Here is a 13,138-nt window from a genome sequence, read left to right on the forward strand (position 1 = left end):
GGCAATAAAACTGGTAACAAAGATCTAGTGTCAGTTCAATTTCTTTTGTGAAAAGAGATCAGGAATATACTTGACTGGTCAGGAGATTCGACAATGGGTTTGAGAGATCGGTAAGTGACTTAATAGACCGGTGAGGCTTTAACTGATATGAGGACTTAGCATTGATTCAATTCCTTGTGAGGAGAGATCGGAAATGTAGTTATCTAGCAAAGAGAGATCGGGAATGTAATTGGCTGTCAAAGGGAGACTTAGTACTGGGATCGGTTTCAAAGTTTATTGATTCTGGGGATCGGTTTCAAATTTTATTGATTCTGGGGATTGGCCAAAATATGGTGTCGACAGCTGCCCCTCTTTAGATAATTTCTAGTAAAGGGAAAAATTTTTCCATGTAGGAATTATGTAAAGATTCAGACCCATATTTTGGACGATTAGGTGTTCGAAGTTAGGGAACTAAAGCATACCTAAGTTAGTGACCTAGAGATTGGCAACAGGAGTTAAAATACTAGAAAATTAAAATCAACTTGGATCAAGGAACCAGGGGTTGATATCAGGGAATTTAAATTGTAGGAAATCAAAATCAACTTAGATCAAGGAACCAGAGGTTGATAACCGGAAATGTAAATTGCAGGTAATTAAAATCAACTTAGATCAAGGAACCAGAGGTTGATAACAGGAAATTTAAATTGCAGGTAATTAAAATCAACTTAGATCAAGGAATCAGAGGTTGATAACAGGAAATTTAAATTGCAGGAAAATAAAGTCAACTTAGATCAAGGAACCAGAGGTTGATGACAGGAAATTTAAATTGCAGGAAATTAAAATCAACTTAGATCAAGGAACCAGAGGTTGATGACGGCAAATGTAAATTGTTGAAAATTAAAATCAACTTAGATCAAGGAACCAGAGGTTGATGACGGGAAATGTAAATTGCTGGAAATTAAAATCAACTTAGATCAAGGAACCAGAGGTTGATAACGGGAAATGTAAATTGCTGGAAATTAAAATCAACTTAGATCAAGGAACCAGAGGTTGATAATGAGAAATGTAAATTGCTGGAAATTAAAATCAACTTAGATCAAGGAACCAGAGGTTGATAACGGGAAATGTAAATTGCTGGAAATTAAAATCAACTTAGATCAAGAAACCAGAGGTTGATAACGGGAAATGTAAATTGCTGGAAATTAAAATCAACTTAGATCAAGGAACCAGAGGTTGATAACGGGAAATTTAAATTGCGGGAAATTAAAATCAACTTAGATCAAGGAACCAGAGGTTGATAAAGGGAAATGTAAATTGCTGGAAATTAAAATCAACTTAGATCAAGGAACCAGAGGTTGATAACAGGAAATGTAAATTACTGTAAATTAAAATCAACTTAGATCAAGGAACCAGAGGTTGATGACGGGAAATGTAAATTGCTGGAAATTAAAATCAACTTAGATCAAGGAACCAGAGGTTGATGACGGGAAATGTAAATTGCTGGAAATTAAAATCAACTTAGATCAAGGAACCAGAGGTTGATAACGGGAAATGTAAATTGCTGGAAATTAAAATCAACTTAGATCAAGGAACCAGAGGTTGATAACAGGAAATGTAAATTGCAGGAAATTAAAATCAACTTAGATCAAGGAACCAAAGGTTGATAACAGGAAATGTAAATTGCTGGAAATTAAAATCAACTTAGATCAAGGAACCAGAGGTTGATAACAGGAAATGTAAATTGCTGGAAATTAAAATCAACTTAGATCAAGGAACCAGAGGTTGATAACAGAGGTTGATAACGGGAAATGTAAATTGCTGGAAATTAAAATCAACTTAGATCAAGGAACCAGAGGTTGATGACGGGAAATGTAAATTGCTGGAAATTAAAATCAACTTAGATCAAGGAACCAGAGGTTGATGACAGGAAATGTAAATTGCTGGAAATTAAAATCAACTTAGATCAAGGAACTAGAGGTTGATGACGGGAAATGTAAATTGCTGGAAATTAAAATCAACTTAGATCAAGGAACCAGAGGTTGATAACGGAAAATGTAAATTGCAGGAAATTAAAATCAACTTAGATCAAGGAACCAGAGGTTGATAACAGGAAATTTAAATTGCACTTACAAAGCAATCCTAATCCAGACACAAGAAGTTCTTCCCCAATGAAGTGTACTTAACAGAATCCCGAAGGCCAATGATGAATGGAGGATGAGTTGCAAGACTTGACCTATGACCTCATTTCTTCAAATGCCCCATTTCTGTTTTTTGACTTTCTCCCGAAAAGCGCCCTTGCGGGTTTTCACTTCCTGTTTTTTTTTTTTTTTTTTTTTTTTTTTTTTTGCTCGCTCTTTTAAGGATGCCCTTTCGGGTTTTCATCCTTCACTCATTTTACAGAAAGCGCCCCTTCGGGGTTTTCGCCTTCTTTCACACATTTTGCTAGGAGCGCCCTTTCGGGTTTTCACTCCTTTTTTTTTTTTTTTTTTTTTTTTTTTTTTTCCAGGTCATTCCCTGCAAATCTCATAGTAAAGTACATGAGGTTATCAATTGTCAAATCTTAATCTTATGGCAAAAATTTTTAACTGATCAATAACGCATTAAATAACGAGATTGCAAAAAGATAATGTTAAAGAGTGAGTATAAAGGGAAGATAAAAACATAGGGAACGAAGTATGACTTTATTATAGCTTTAATAAAAATAAAGATAGAGTTTCAAAGGAAAAGGGTACAAGGATAGATCTCACATATTCCTTGTGGTGTTTTGAAATCCCTTAACTGCCATTATTTCAAGTTTTCTGAAGCCTCATGCCGTGACGGTTTCCTCTCCATCCTCGGTTTCATGCCCCATTCTTTATTTCTCCATTTTGGTTCTTGGGACGCCCTTTCGGGTTTTCACCCCTAGCCCCTCTTCTTTTTTCCGCGCTCTTTTCAGGACGCCCTTTCGGGTTTTCATCCTTCACTCATTTTACAGAAAGCGCCCCTTCGGGGTTTTCGCCTTCTTTCACACATTTTGCTAGGAGCGCCCTTTCAGGTTTTCACTCCTACCTTTTTTTTTTTTTAGGCATAGTATCTCTTGACAGTGTCAGCATTCACAGGTCTTGGAAATTCTTCACCATCCATGTGGGTCAAGATCAAGGCTCCTCCAGAAAATGCCTTTTTAACCACATAGGGTCCCTCGTAGGTTGGTGACCATTTGCCCCGGGGATCGTTTTGATTCGACAGCACTTTCTTCAGAACTAGGTCCCCGGGTTGGAATTCGCGTGGGCGAACGCTTTTGTCAAATGCCCTAGCCATTCTCCTTTGGTATAATTGCCCATGACATGCCGCTGTTAACCTTTTCTCATCCAGCAAGTTTAACTAATCCAACCTTGACTGAATCCATTCTGATTCATCAATCCCTGATTCCTTCAGAATCCTTAGGGAAGGAATTTCAACTTCAATAGGTAATACTGCTTCCATCCCGTAAACCAGTGAGTATGGAGTTGCCCCGGTTGAGGTTCTTACAGAAGTCCGGTATGCGTGAAGAGCGTAGGGAAGCATATCATGCCAATCCCTATATGTGACCGTCATTTTCCGGATTATCCTCTTTAGATTTTTGTTTGCGGCTTCCACCGCTCCATTCATTTGGGGACGATATGGGGAGGAATTGAGATGTCAGATTTTGTATTGATCACACAATTTTTGAATCTTTGGACCATTGAGATTCTTAGCGTTGTCAGTGACGATTTCATTGGGGAGACCATGCCGGCAGATGATATTGCTTCTGAGGAATTTGAGAAACGTGTTCTGTGTAATATGGGCGTATGACGTGGCTTCGACCCATTTAGAAAAATAGTCGATTGCTACCAGGATAAACCTGTGCCCATTGGATGCCTTAGGGTTGATGGGACCAATCGCATTGATGCCCCACATTGCGAAAGGCCACGGTGAGACAAGGTTGAACAACTTGTGAGGTGGCACATTTATCGGATCCGCATAAATCTGACACTTATGGCACTTTCGGAAATACTCGATGCAATCCTTTTCCATTATGGTCCAAAAATACCCAAGTCGCATGATTTGCTTAGCTATCATGTGCCCATTGGCATGGGTTGCACAATTTCCCTCATGAATCTCAAAAAGGATTCTCTTCGCCTCTTTTGCATCCACACATCTCAACAATTCGCCATTGGAGCTCCTCTTGTATAGGGTTTCTCCACTGGGGAAGTATCCCAGTGCTAATCTCCGAATCATCCTCTTTTCGTTTTTGCTTGCCCCCGAAGGGAATTCTCTGGTTCTGCAGTAGACCAGGATGTCATGATACCAAGGCTTACCATCGGGCTCTTCTTCAATCATGAAGCAATAAGCTGGCTCATTCCTTGCCTTAATCTTCAATATCTGAGTCATCTGCCCTTCTTCGATTTGAGCCATAACAGCTAGAGTAGCTAAGGCATCAGCAAATTGATTCTTGTCTCTACTAAGATGAGTGAAAGAGATTTCTTCGAATTTCTTAATCAGCTCCAACAAGTACTTCTGATACGGGATCAGCTTTGGATCCTTAGTTTGCCATTCCCCTTTGACTTGATAAATGATCAGGGCTGAGTCTCCGTATACCTCCAACTTCCTGATTTTCATTTCGATGGCAGCCTGTAAACCCATTACACAAGCTTCGTATTCCGCGACGTTGTTGGTGCAGTCAAATCTCAACTTAATAGCTATCGAAAAGTGTTTTCCATCCGGGGATATCAATACAACTCCAATCCCATTACCGGACAAATTGATAGCTCCGTCGAAATACATTTCCCATACATCGGCTGGCCCCTCTTCTTCGCAGTCTACTTCATTAATATGCTCATCAGGGAACTCAAAATCCAGAGCTTCATAATCCTGGATAGGATTTTCTGCTAGGAGGTCAGCGATCACGCTACCTTTCACCGCTTTCCAGGTCATATAGACTATGTCATATTGGGAGAGTATAACCTGCCACTTGGCTATCACAAATGGGCTTTTGAATACATATTTGATAGGATCCATCCTGGAGATGAGCCATGTCTTGTGATTCAATATGTAGTGTTTGAGGCAATTTGCTGTCCAAGCTAACGCGCAGCAAGTCTTTTCTAAGAAAGAGTACCTTGACTCACAATCATTGAACTTTTTGCTCAGGTAATAAATAGCCCTCTCCTTTCGGCCGGTATCATCATGTTGTCCCAAAACACATCCCTCTCCTTTCCTCAAGGTTTCTCCTTGGAAGAGGATTATGAGATTCGATAGAAAGGGGAAACTAAGTCCTCGTTTTATTGGGCCCTATGAGGTATTGGAAAGAGTGGGTCCTTTGGCTTATCGTTTGGCACTACCTCCAGAGTTGGAGAAGATACATAATGTCTTCCATGTGTCTATGTTGAGGAGATATCGATCAGACCCATCTCATATACTACCAGTAGAAGAAATTGAAGTAAATCCAGACCTCACATATGGAGAAGAACCCATAGAGATTCTGGCTTATGAGGTGAAGCAGCTACGGAACAAGCAGATACCATTAGTAAAAGTGCTGTGGAACCATCATTCGGGCCAAGAAGCTACTTGGGAACGAGAGTAGGACATGAGAAGACAACACCCATAGCTATTCAGAGATTGATACCAGGTAAAATTTCGAGACGAAATTTATTTTAGGGGGGGGGGGGAGAGAATTGTAACACCCCTATTTGTATAGCCTGGTATATTTCACTGTTTCGGTGACCGGTGTCGGTCCGGACAATTAAGGGGATTAGAATCACACTTAAGACAATTAGAGAAACCATAAACACAAATAATTAGTAATGTTCAATTAGTTAAGTATAAATAAGAAAAACAAAACATAAGAAGTTAAACGAGCTGAGAGTCACAGCGTTGGGTGACCTCTGAACGAGCATCGCAAGTCGTTTTAAACTCAAATTTTGAACTGTAAAATGTGACGCTGCGGTCCTTAGGACCCTTATGAACACAGTGGAAAAGAGAAAATCACGAAAAAGAACTGTTAAGCCAGTCAAATAATTAGGTCAGGGAGCCAGAAGAAATATTGGATTATTTGCAAATCGGGATGAACCGGCGAGGGGCAATTTGGTCAAAGAGCTGACTCCTGACCTAACTGTCAAATAAAATCGGAGAAAAGAAAATTTCGAAATCGAGAATTAAATTAAAGAACTAATAGAAAAATAGAAAAAAAAAGAGAAAAAAATGAAAAAGTAAAAAGGGTGATGACATCATGCATGACATCATGCATGATGCCAAAAAAAAAAAAGGTATAATTAATAAATTTATTAAATTAGATTTTGTAGTCTTCCATAACCCAAAATAGATAAAAGAAAATAAAAGAAAAAAAAAATTCATTTGTCATCTTCTCCCTCCATTGTGCCGCCCCACTTTCTTCCCAAAAACCTCCATGAATTCTCTTCATCTAAGCTTACATCTAAGCTTAAATTTCTCCACTTAGTCTTAATAACTCCCTTAAATACCTCACTAGAACTTTTAATCTCAACTTGAGAAGAAGAATTACAAGAAGAAAGAAGAGTTAAAGATAGGGTTTTGAGGATTTAAGAAAGGTTAGTGTGCTAACTTACCATTTTACTCTTTTAAATGCATAATTAGTTGTGAAAGTGAGCTTAGAACTTGATTTAATGAAACAAATATGGGGGTAGGACCATTGCTGAAATTTCAGCCTGGTTGAAGGGAGTATGAATTGCATGAATTTAATGAGTTTGAATGAGTTTAAAAGCTTTGATTAGTTGAATGATTAAGGTTAAGTGCACTAATTGTGATTAAATGCATGAGATGGATAAGTTAGGGTTTGAATGTTAGGGTTTGTGAACCAAATTTTGGAGAAATGCTTAAATGATGACTTTGGTCTATTGTGAGATGAAAAATGGTCAATAATGACCAAAAGAGATGTGTGGAAATTGTGAGAATAAAAGTTAAATTCGTAGGGCAAATGGTCATGCTGCTGGCAGCATGACCAAGCCAACTTTGAAGGACCAAAATGGAAATTTTACAAGTCCAATTGATATGCCACCAATTGGGGATGAAAATAGACATAAAATAGCACAATTTTCATTAAGGAACCATGGCCAAAAACTGACTAAAACTTAGTGAACCAATTGACCAAAGTGAAATGAGAGTAGGCTGCCACTGCACAAATTGACCAAACGAACAGTGTTTGTTCATTTGGTCATAAATCGAGCTAGACAGGTAAAATTGACCTGAACTTTTACCAGTGATTAGATGAGATATAGACCTAAAACTTTCATGAAGAACACAAACCCAAATTATGCCATTAACCCATTCAAATTATTGAGCAAAGTTGAGTTACTGTACCTGCAAAACTGCAGAATTTCCATTTGAGCAGTAATGTTTGAATAGCTATAACTCTCTCTAGAAAACTTAGATTTAGGTGATTCTTGAACCGATGGAAACCTAAGACATAGTATAACATTTCATATGAAGAAAGTTAGACCAAATTATGGACTTAACTTGATCAAATTACTGAACAAAGTTGGATCAAAAATCTGCCAGAACCAAAATACTAGTATGAGCAGTGCACGTGAACAGTAATTGTATTTTGGCTATAACTTGAGCTACAAAACTCCGATTGAGGTGATCCAAAAATGAGAATACACTTAAGACAATAAGGAACATTTTCTATGAAGGAACATTTGCCAAATTCTAACAGTAGATTGACCAATGGAATAGTGCAACTAAGAGCACCAAAACTAAAATTTGACAATTTTGCCAAAATGACTTAAACTTTGAGAAAATGACCAAAACCAACAAGTTTGGTGACCAAAATGTGGTATGTGGGTGAATTTGGAGTTCCCATACCTATTAAGCCTTAAAAAGTCAACAATTTGACTTCAATAGTGTAATGAATAGTAACCCGAAACACAAAAACTTCGAGAATGTCAAATTTAACGCAATAAAGCTAGATAAAAATGAAGTTAAGTTTATTTTTGGATTTATGCTAAGTTATGGTATTAAAACACTATGAAACTGTGTGTTTCAGCTGAAAAAGACTTGGAAACTCAAAGAGACTGAGTCAAGGCTTCAAGGCGACTCCAGTCAGGTTTGTGCACAATAATAATTGTTTAAATATTTTAATCTCAAAAATTTGACTTCTTTGATTAATTATGTATTGTGTTGCCATTTTATAATCGTAAATGTGACTTTGGAAAGTGATCAGATTTCTCATAAATTGTTTGCATAAATTGTTTTGAATGGATTTTATGTTCACACTTAGCATGACAGTACCACATTATTCCTCCTCCATTTATGGGGTTGAGATCGTTTATTTTCCTCCCTCTCTAGCTTGCCAGTTGAGGTTGTAGATCGGATGAGTACTCATTAGCTAGCTAGCCACCTCCCTCATTGATTTCAATTAATGGGGTTGAGATTGCTTTGTCGTGGTGTACAATGCGGCATTGATCGGAAATTTTGTGTCATGGCTTAAGTTGTGTATGACTTTGGCAACACTGTGTTTATGAAATTGTTTGACTAAACTGTGTTTAATAGATTATTTGACAAAATGGTGTTATTATGAACTTTGATATTTGTGAAAGGTGATTGAGAAACATTTAAATTGTGTTTGGCAATGAATGATTTATTTATTGCATTTTAAATTTTTATTGTGCACCACTGAGTATTTTTATACTCAGCGATAGCTTATTTTGCTGTCGCAGATAAGAGAGCAGGAGAAAGCGCAGAGTGAGTCATTGTTAAATCGAGGACTACTCTGACCATTTTGTACGGGTATTATTTTATACCCTTGTAGATAATCTTGATGTAAATATAAAAAAATGTTGTATGTATCAATGTAGTTGAGCAGTTGTAAATAAATTGTAATAATATTATTTTGGATTTTCTTCTGTAAAATTAATATTTGTACTTATGAATTTCTTACTTTATGCTTTGTGATTGGAGATATTAAATATTTTCAGATAATAAGTCTTGAATTGTATTGTGAAATTATTTTGAAGTGTGTTGAACTGAGTTGATTGAGTTATTGAAGGTTGGGAGTTGTGAAATGTGTTTGGAAGTGTTTTTTTTTTAGGTATTTGAAGAACTGTTTTCTCCAGTTTCAAACGGAACTCTGTCAAAATTTTTATAAAATTTGCGGCAAGATTTAAAATGGACAAAATTTTTACTAGTATTTAAGCTTTGAATAAATGGTTTTTAATTCTCACTAAAATGCTCACCACTTCCAAAATGTAAGAAAATCATTTTAAAATCCCTTGTAGGGTACTTAATGGGTTATCGGTAGGTGAAGTTCGGTAGTTCATTAAGTATTCTACGGGATCATGTTATGCCTTACGGAGGGGTAAGGTGTGACATTCTCAATTGGTGGGAATTATAAAGATGAGGTTGTATGTGATTTAGTTCTCACAGATGCAAGTCATTTATTGTTAGGGAGACCTTGGCAATATGATAGAAGAGTGGAGCGTGATGGAAACTTGTCTTCATTTGTTAAGGATGGTAAGAAGATTGTGTTAGCACCCTTAAGTCCCCAAAAAGTGCAAAGGGATCAATTAGCTTTTGAGAAGATAAAAATGCATAATTTTTTGATGAACAAGGAGTTAAGAAGGGGGATCTTTTAGATTCATATGCTGTTGTTTTCTATTGTAAGGCATTGGGCTTAAGGATAAATCCTTTTCCCAAAAGTGGTAGGGGTATGATGTGCCATATCATGGGGCATGTCTAAATGTCTCACATGGGACTTCTAAACATCATGATCATGATCTTGACAACATAAGGGTGCATGGTGTATGCATGGCATGTAAGAGTGTGGGCCAATTTAATGAAGAAGAATTAAACCTATTTAAGGTTAAGAAGACTATGTCTAAATACGGTTAACACATATGGTGTGTAATGGGCTTGTGGTATAGGCCTAAAGAGAATTTTTAATTCCTTGAAGGTAAGACTTTTTGGGCATGTATGGAGAAGAAGGAATGTTGAAAAGTCAAATCCAAGAGCTAAATGGAGAGAGGTGGCATGTGGAAGACCTAAGCAACTTGGATTAACTATGTTAAATCTAAGTCCTTCAAGGAGTCCCAAAGTGATGTCAATCAAGGGAGGTTTTCCTAGACTTGCAAGGTTTGATAAGTCAAAGAAGAATCTCTAAAAGTAATCTAAATTGAAGGGATTTGGAAGACTACTTTTAATTATGAAGTTTTAACTTTCAAAGATACTTTAATAACTTTAATTCCTATTTAGTTTTAGCTATTTACCTACTTAGTATTGCTTATATTTTCTTTTTTGATTTATGTTTTTTTTTCTTATTAGTAAATAAAAAATGCCTATAATATGAATAGGTTGTAATGCTTATTTACAAGTTTTGAGAGTTATGAGGAAATTGCTACCAAAATTATTTCTTATCAATCTATCATGATTGTGGCAAAATACCTTAACTTATCTCCCTTGGAAGTGGCATCTGCCTTGTATTTAGGACATTTTTATTATGTTTTCAACTTTTTGCTTTGTTTCTTTTTGTGGCATGTTCTTCACATATCAAATAAGACATTGCAAGTTTATCTTTTCTTATTTCTACATTTCTTTATTTTCATGTTGGTGTCATAAAAACCATAAAAAGCAGTTGTGTTTCTTGTTTTAGTCTTCTTTTCTTTTATTCATTTTAAAGCATTAAAACACCAAAATATATACCTTAAGCATGTGTCTATTCTTTTGTTTAAGTGTTTGTTAATGTTTAATCATGTTTTTCTTTATCCATTCTTACCTTAAAGTTCTAGTTTCATTCATATTCAATTCTTCCCCTAGTACTTAGCCACAAAAATGATCTTAGTTCTTTATGTTCTTTGGCACATTAGTTTGGATCAAAGCTTTGGGATTTTGGTAGGACCATAATCAATAGTGTTAAACATGAGTGAGTGATCCTACCTTTGTCAAACCAAGTGAAACATGTGAGGGAGTGTCTGTCGCAAGAAGGCGTGGCTAGTGATGATGAAGAGCATCCATTTATGAATTTGGAAAGGGATTATCTTTTGAGGCTTAATTGACAAATCGGGGAGATCCAACAATAATTAACCCAAATCACTCAAGCTTTAACAAGGCTCAATGCTCTACAGTAATAAGAGAGGCAACCAAAAAGAGTTGTTTTGCATGAATAGGATGATGATGAAAATCCTAGAGTTGATGATGACATAGATGAACTACCTAGGAAAAGAAGGCAACCATAATAGTAGGTCTAACATTAAGATGAAAATTCCCACTTTAAGAGGTATAAGCTCATCAGAGGAATACTTAGAGTGGGTGCAGTGTGTTGATAAGATCTTTGAGTGTTAAGAATATAGTAAGGCCAAGAAGTGCAATTTAGTTGCCATTGAGTTTATTGATTATGCCAACTTTGGTGGGAGGACTTTCCAACTTAATGAAGAAGGGATGGTGGTGCAACATTACTACATGGAGATAGATGAAAAGAGTAATGGAAAGGAGCTTTGTATTTGAATATTGCAAGCAAGAGTTATATGTCAAACCCCAAGGTTTTGAGGGAAGCTCAATCTAAAGTGGAAAAATGAAGATGAGCAGGAAGAGAAAGAGAAGGTGCAAGAAATTAAGGAAGAATGCATGGAGCATGCTAATAAACGAGAGTTGCTTGTTATTCACTGTTCTTTAAGTGCATAAGCTAAGGAAGGTGATGAGCAACACGAAAACTTTTTTTATTCGAGATGCACCATTTAAGGGAAGGTTTATTGGGTGATGATTGATGGGGGGAAGTTGCACTAATATTGCTTCTACAACCTTGGTGGAGAAATTAAACTTGGTTACTTTGAGGCATCTTAAGCCTTACAAACTCTAATGGTTTAGTGATAAAGAGGCAATTAAGGTAACCATGCAAGTTTTAATTCCTTTCTCAATTAGTAGGAATTATAAAGATGAGGTTGTATATGATGTAGTTCCCATGGATTCAAGTCATTTGTTATTAGGGAGACCTTGGCAATGTGATAGAAGAGTAGAGCATGTTGGGTTCAAAAATAATTCTTCATTTGTCAAAGATGGTAAGAAGATTGTGTTAGCACCCTTAAGCATGTCTAAACTTCTAAACACCATAATCATGAGCATGACAACATAAGGGTGCATGGCGTATAGATGGTGTGTAAGAGAGGGGGCCACTGTAATGCAGAAGAACTAAGCTTATTTGAGGTTAAGAAGACTAGGCCTAAATGGAGTCAACACATAAGGCATGCAATGGGCTTCATATGTGGGCCTAAAAGAGACAAGTCCAAGTCCATGAAGTTAATACTCCTTGGGTGTGTATGGAGTAGAAGGAAGGTCAAGAGTTCAAATCCAAGAGCTAAAGGAAGAGAGGTGGCATGTAGAAGGCCTAAGCAACTTAGAATGAGCAAGTTAAGAGGTGGCCTGTGGAAGACCTGAAAAACTTAAACTAAGCAAGTTAACTCTAAGTCCTTCAAGGAGTCCCATTGTGGCATCAATCAAGGAGGGTTTTCCTAGTCTTGCATGGTAGCTATTTTCCTACTTCGTATAACTTATATTTTCCCTTATAATATATGTTTATTTATTCCTTATTGGTAGATGGACAATGCCTATAAATAGGCTTAAGTTATAATGCTTATTTATAAGTTTTTAGAGCAGTCAATTGCTACAAAAAATTATTTCTTATTAATTTACTGTGATTGTGGCGAAATACCTTGAATTATCTCCCTTGGAAGTGGCATCAACCTTGGATTTGGGACATTTTTGTGGTGTTTTCAACTTATCAAGGACTACCAATTCAAAGTAATGCTTTGTTTCTTTTGTGCTGTGTTCTTTACTTATCAAAGGAGACCTTAAAAGTTTATCTTTTCTCTTTTCTACGTTTCTTTATTTTTGTGTTAGTGTTCATAAATCACAAAAACCATAAAAAGAAGTTTATGTTTCTTGTTTAACTTTAAAACACTAAAAGACCAAAAGATATACCTTGGGCATGTGTCTGTTCTTTTGTTTAAGTCTTGATTTTTTAGGTTTAGTCTTGTTTTGTTTAACCATTCCTACCTTAAAGTTCTACTTTCATTCATATTCATTTTTTCCCTTAGTGTTTAGCTACCAAAACAATCATCTTATTTCTTTGTGTTCTTTCGGCTCATCACTAAGTTGACTTATAGCAAAGTAAAAGAGTAAATGAAATACTAACTAAAATGAT

This window comes from Hevea brasiliensis, chromosome 8 (genome assembly GCF_030052815.1).
Source record: "Hevea brasiliensis isolate MT/VB/25A 57/8 chromosome 8, ASM3005281v1, whole genome shotgun sequence".
Taxonomy (NCBI): Eukaryota; Viridiplantae; Streptophyta; class Magnoliopsida; order Malpighiales; family Euphorbiaceae; genus Hevea; species Hevea brasiliensis.